The sequence below is a fragment of the Salmo salar genome, chromosome ssa13 (assembly GCF_905237065.1).
Source record: "Salmo salar chromosome ssa13, Ssal_v3.1, whole genome shotgun sequence".
Lineage (NCBI taxonomy): Eukaryota > Metazoa > Chordata > Actinopteri > Salmoniformes > Salmonidae > Salmo > Salmo salar.
The window spans coordinates 57,539,866-57,546,821 of record NC_059454.1 but is presented as its reverse complement, the minus strand read 5'-3'; the positions used below and the strand labels follow the sequence as shown (position 1 = coordinate 57,546,821).

Below are 6,956 nucleotides of genomic sequence, written 5' to 3'. Positions count from 1 at the left end.
ATTTACTGCAAATTGAATGTACAATTGTGTAAGCTTTCTTTGCAATGCAGCTGAAGTAACATAGGTAACTATTTACTTGCCCATTGTGTAGTGGAGGATGAAAATAACTGTATGCCTATGGATGTGTAGCTAGCTACAGTATGTAGCCGATCTGTGTATGGACCCTAAAACGTTAGGTTCTGGACTAATATTCATACCAATCTATGAACCTCAGCTATCATAGTTGTTGTATTAACTTCAAGTCTGAATGGCATTAATGAAGCCTATGTGTAACCGGTGTGAAATGGCTAGCTAGTTCGCGGGGTGATCGCTAATAGCGTTTCAATCAGTGACGTCACTCGCTCTGAGACCTTGTAGTAGTTGTTCCCCTTGCTCTGCAAAAGCCTCACCTTTTGTGGAGCGATGGGTAACGATACTTCGAGGGTGGCTGTTTTTGATGTGTGCAGAAGGTCCCTGGTTCGAACCCAGGTAGGGGCGAGGAGAGGGAGGGAAGCTTTACTGTTACATATGGATAGAGTTGAATATAATAACTTTATTGTGCCAAGGATGCAAGTCCTATATACATGTAGTGTAGTTATTTCCACGGATGAGATTCCTACATTGTAGCCTGTACATTGAATATAATCACTAATCATGTACTCTTCCTTGGCAAATAAAGGTGAGGTTCAGGTATGAATCTCTGAGACATTCTTTTTCAGTCATATCAAACTCCATTATTTGAATGATGCTGTGTCTGCATGTATGTATTACAATTATACACTTCAACAGTGTTTACTGCTCCTGGGACATCAATGATTACACATTGTAACTATGCTATAGACTAGAAACATGATTGATTTGTAAATCATATATACAGAAAAAAAACTATGCATATCTAACTCCCTTCATCTGCATTAATCTGAGGACACCGGATAGTATTTCAATAAGATACTTATTTTCAACCAGTGGAGAATGTGAAACACTTTATTGAAAGAGGTTCATTATCCAAGTGTTATAAATACATAATAAATGCATTATAATTATGATAATTGTAGTATTATAAATACAAGTTCAATCTGTACTTCAATGCACATTATAAAATGAGGAAGAAAGATGAGGTGGGGAGAAAGGTGTAGAAGACAGAAAGGGAAAGAGGTTAGAACAGCAGCAGACAGCATATGATTAATGAATTACAGTGCTACCCTAATATTCTCTCAGCTGTGTCTCCTAACCAGCCTTGGGCCCCCAGTTGGCCCGAAGGTTATCTTAAGAGCGGGTGAGGTGGCGATGATGGGACTGGCTTCCTCTCTCACATCAAAACATACCTGCAGACGAGTGACTGATGGATAGAGAGAGTGCATGACTAAGCCTTGTTTTGTTTTATTCTAACAAGGTCAGTCACTCTGGGACTACTACATCTCTGTCTGTATTTCAATGTAAAGCATCTCTTTAATAATGCTTCCTGTTGACCTGACCAAGTGACATGCTGTGGCCTCTGTGTCAGCCAGTTCAGAGGCGGGAGGGGTTCACCAAAACAGCTGGTATAACCTAGAGGATTTAGGGAGAAGGGGGAGAGGGATGAAGTGAAGAAGAGAGACTGTTATTGTGTGTGGTCTCACCTGGTGTCCACACTAAGTGGCTACAGAGTACTTTATACTGAAAACGGACACATGAGGACAAATAAAAGAAGATAATGTCAATAGAAGATACTGTATGTGATGCAGACACCTATCGGAGTGTACCTGGAACATTTAAATATAGAGGGCTATGTGTCTCACCACATGATTATTGCAAGGCTAACCCCCAGGGAAATCATGACTTGGCAGCAACAGATAACAACAGATAGTCCAGTGAAAATGGCTGTGTTTATGTGGTGTAAATCTGAAAATTAGCAGCTGACATCTTAAGGGTTTTTTAATTAATGCATGTGAGACAGATTCCATGTACAACAAGACAGGCAAAGATGGAGAAAAAGAACACAGAACAGTTTAATTACCTCTGGTTATGGACACTTTGCCAGCAAAAAAGCTTCCACGGCCTGATCCTCGGACAGTGAACATCTGGCAATATCTACATTTTCGACCCCTTGATCAGCTCGCTCTCTGAAAGTAAAGAAAACAGCTTATTTTTATAGATATGAAAACAATACCTGAAATATGACCGTTCAATCTAAAGCAGCAGAAGTCATTTTTAGGATATGTCAATACAGCCCAGTGCTGCTTAGAGATGCCATCTCGTAGGTGTCCGCTTTGACTTCCTTTGTGTCGGAAAAAAGTTACTTTCAGAACAATTATTTTTGATTTAAAAAAAAAAAGTTTTGCTCTCGACAAAAAGACACAAATGTACCTCCACAGCATGTAACAATTCTGCAAACGTGCTACTGTATGCAGAATTATTGACGCACAACCAAAATTGCTGCCATATCCTGCCAGCACACCCACAAGCGAGCCACTCAGGAGCAGAATGATGACGCGTGGAGGGGGGCTAATAGCTGAACAATAGACTATTCAACCTTCACTAATGAATAGTCTACTAGCCGAGCTAGGTGTGAAAACCCCCCTCCTAGACCAGATTTGCCCTAAAGACCAAGGGGTAGCTTGCTACTCAATGTAAAAAAGTAATGACTTTTCAAATAACTTACCTTACATTTTATGTTGGCTGGCAATTTGTTAGCTACGCTGTCCTTACGAACCACATAGCATATCATTACAGCAGTATGTACTGGTATGTTAGCTAGCTACCTAACAGTAGTTATACATCAAACTGGCCAGTATATTAACTATAGGCTATCTAACTACCCAATGTTTATTGACTTGATTATTCTTGTCATGCTTAGCTAAATGGTATAGTCGTTGTGCTTTCTCAATGGACATTCGGGTGCTTTCATAAATTGTCCAGCAACGAGTCAAAATTCACCGAGGCTGAAAAACGGCTTAAGAACGTTGGCTAAACTGGAACACTAGCGCGAGCCCATAGCAAATTAATGGAATCGAACGTTCGCAGAGCCTGTTTTGACTGGAGTGATGCTTAGAATTCCATAAAAAAATGTATCCCTTTTTATTTTACCACTACAATCTGTTCGTCGGACGAAACTGGAAGAAAAAAAACTTGTGTAGAAAGTAAACATCCGCACCTCGATTGTGTCAACTGTGCTTATGTCTGCGTAATGAAAAATTAGGGAAAAAATAAAAAAACTTCAGACTATTTCTGATCTAGCGAGCTCGCTGCCCAGACTTACATGATTACAAAGAGGAGATTCTCCTGATTAAAATGGTTTGCTTCCGTCCCTCTCCTCGCCCCAGGGACCCTCTGCACACATTGACAACAGCCACCCTCGAAGCAGTATTACCCATCGCTCCACGAAAGCCACGGCTCTACTTCAAGGTAGAAATTCAAGGTAGCCAATTCCTCCTTTGGCCACCACTCCTTCCAGTTCTCTGCTGCCAATGACTGGAACGAACTACAAAAATATCTGAAACTGGAAACACTTATCTCCCACACTAGCTTTAAGCACCAGCTGTCAGAGCAGCTCACAGATCACTGCACTTGTACATATCCCATCTATAAATAGCCCAAACAACTACACCTTCCCCTACTGTATATATTTATTTAGCTCCTTTGCACCCCAGTATTTCTACTTTGCACACTCATCTACTGTCAAATCTACCATTCCAGTGTTTTAATTGCTATATTGTATTTACTTCGCCACCATGGCCTATTTATTGCCTTTACCTCCCTTATCTCTGTAAGTCGCTCTGGATAAGAGCGTCTGCTAAATGACTAAAATGTAAATGTATCTCACCTCATTTGCTCACATTGTATATAGACTTATTTTTCTACTGTATTATTGACTGTATGTTTGTTTTACTCCATGTGTAACTCTGTGTTGTTATATGTGTCGAACTGCTTTGCTTTATCTTGGCCAGGTCGCAGTTGTAAATGAGAACTTGTTCTCAACTTGCCTACCTGGTTAAATAATGGTGAAATAAATAAATAAAAAATAAAAGGTCTCAAAGGTCTCAATCGAAACGCTATTAGCGCGCACCCCGCTGACTAGCTAGCCATTTTACATCGGTTACACCTGACTTGAAAAAAATCAAAATATACACATTGCGAGATATTTGGCGAAATTAGCAGACATGCCCATATTTCCAACATAGGAAACAATGGGAAGACCGCAGAGTTCCAATAATATTTTAGTTGTTTAAAATGTAACTATACAACAATGTGAGCAGGTCTCATTGCCAACAATAGCGAAGCAGGCATTGTGACGTTGAACAAAAAGCTGGGAATAGAATGTTCGGAAGGCGAGTTGGTACCATTGTGGTCAATAGAACTAATAGGAGCTGGCATGGTGTAAAATGCACTAAAATAAAGGCCTGTTATTTCGCAATTACTTCAAAACGACCACAAGCAGCTGGGAAATATGGTCAAATTATGAAACTGGGCTCCACGGCTGATGCAAAGAACTCGTTTTTATCAGAAAAGAACGTTGTTAAAACGTTGTTAAAAATGTAATGTGTCCAGCCTACTATCTACACGGATTTCAGAGCACTCTTGTCTGAACGTATCAGTGTTTACACGGTGTGTTCAATAAAGACGTTACAAATTATAATTGTTTGTGTGTTATAAGCAGACTGTGTTTGTCGATTGTTGTTACTTAGATGAAGATCAGATACAATTTTTATGACCAATTTATGCAGATATCCAGGTAATTCTAAAGGCTTCACATACTTTTTCTTCCCACTGTATATATGTATATGATGGTGTGTTACGTTTTATGGACAAAATACAGTTCAAGTCGGAAGTTTACATACACCTTAACCAAATACATTTAAACTCAGTTTTTCACAATTCCTGAAATTTTATCCTAGTAAAAATTCCCTGTCTTAGGTCAGTTAGGATTGCCACTTTATTTTAAGAATGTGAAATGTCAGAATAATAGTAGAGAGAATTATTTATTTCAGCTTTTATTTCTATCATCACATTCCCAGTGGGTCAGAAGTTTACATACACTCAATTAATATTTGGTAACATTGCCTTTACATTTTTTTACTTGGGTCAAATGTTTTGGGTAACCTTCCACAAGCTTCCCACAATAAGTTGGGTGAATTTTGGCCCATTCCTCCTGTCAGAGCTGGTGTAACTGAGTCAGGTTTGTAGGCCTCCTTGCTTGCACACGCTTTTTCAGTTCTGCCCACAAATTTTCTATAGGATTGAGGTCAGGGCTTTGTGATGGCCACTCCAGTACCTTGACTGTGTTGTCCTTAAGCCATTTTGCCACAACTTTGGAAGTATGCTTGGGGTCATTGTCCATTTGGAAGACCCATTTGCGACCAAGCTTTAACTTCCTGACTGATGTCTTGAGATGTTGCTTCAATATATCCACATAATTTTCCTCCCTCATGAAGCCATCTATTTTGTGAAGTGCACCAGTCCCTCCTGCAGCAAAGCACCCACACAACATGATGCTGCCACCCCCGTGCTTCACGGTTGGGATGGTGTTCTTCGGCTTGCAAGCCTCCCCCTTTTTCCTCCAAACATAACGATGGTCATTATGGCCAAACAGTTCTATTTTTGTTTCATCAGACCAGAGGACATTACTCCAAAAAGTGCGATCTTTGTCCCCAATGTGCAGTTGTAAACCATAGTCTGGGTTTTTTATGGCGGTTTTGGAGCATTGGCTTCTTCCTTGCTGAGCGGCCTTTCAGGTTATGTCGATATAGGACTAGTTTTACTGTGGATATAGATACTTTTGTACCTTTGCTGTTGTTCTGGGAGTGATTTGCACTTTTCACACCAAAGTACGTTCATCTCTAGGAGACAGAACGCGTCTCCTTCCTGAGCGGTATGACGCTGCGTGGTCCCATGGTGTTTATACTTGCGTACCATTGTTTGTAAAGATGAATGTGGTACTTTCAGGCGTTTGGAAATTGCTCCCAAGGATGAATCAGACTTGTGGAGGTCTACTACTTTTGATTTTACCATGATGTCAAGCAAAGAGGCACTGAGTTTGAAGGTAGGCCTTGAAATACATCCACAGGTACACCTCCAATTGACTGAAATGGTGTCAATTAGCCTATCAGAGGCCTCTAAAGATATTTCATAAATTTCTGGAATTTTCCAAGCTGTTTAAAGGCACAGTCAACTTATTGTATGTAAACTTCTGACACACTGGAATTGTGATACAGTGAATGATAAGTGAAATAATCTGTCTATAAACAATTGTTGGTAAAATTACTTGTGTCATGCACAAAGTAGATGTCCTAACCGACTTGCCAAAACTATAGTTTGTTAACAAGACATTTGTGGAGTGGTTGAAAAACAAGTTTTAATGACTCCAACCTAAGTGTATGTAAACTTCTGACTTCATCTTTATGAATAGAAAATATGTGTACAGCAGTAGTCTAGGTTATTAAAGTGACCAGTGTTCAATGACTATGTACATAAGGCAGCGGTCTCTAAGGTGACCCCCATTGGCTCTGGCAGTATAACGAACACATTTAACACATTAGGTGAAAAGAGGCCAGTTTGGTTGAGCCCATCAATGTCTTGTGAATTCATCCCATTTTTTGGAAAGCAGAGACTTAACACCTCCATTTAAACCCATGAAAAATAAATACATAGCTACGCTGAAAAAACAATAGCTGTAAATTGTAACATCTCAAGACATTTTCTTTCCTCACCAATCTACACACAATACCCCATAATGACAAAGCAAAAACAGGTTTTTATACATTTTTTGCAAATGTATTAAAAATAAAAACTGAAATATCACATTTACATAAGTATTCATACTCTTTACCCAGTACTTTGATGAGAAATATTTGGGAGCGATTACAGCCTCAAGTCTTCTTGGTATGAAGCTTCAAGCTTGGCAAACCTGTATTTGGGGAGTTTCTCCCGTTCTTCTCTGCAGATCCTCTCAAGCTCTGTCAGGTTGGATGGGGAGCATCGCTGCACAGCTATTTTAAGGT

General features: G+C 39.7%; 1 long non-coding RNA gene across 1 annotated transcript; it reads right to left on the bottom strand.

Annotated features, from left to right (window-relative positions):
- Window positions 1–1,458: 1,458 nt before the first annotated feature.
- On the bottom strand, window positions 1,459–3,496 carry LOC106567607 (uncharacterized). The gene is made up of 3 exons (XR_001320108.2): window positions 3,218–3,496; window positions 1,976–2,081; window positions 1,459–1,527 (listed from the first exon to the last, which is right to left on the bottom strand). It is a non-coding gene; the product is annotated as an uncharacterized lncRNA (long non-coding RNA).
- Between the last annotated feature and the right edge of the window lie 3,460 nt (window positions 3,497–6,956).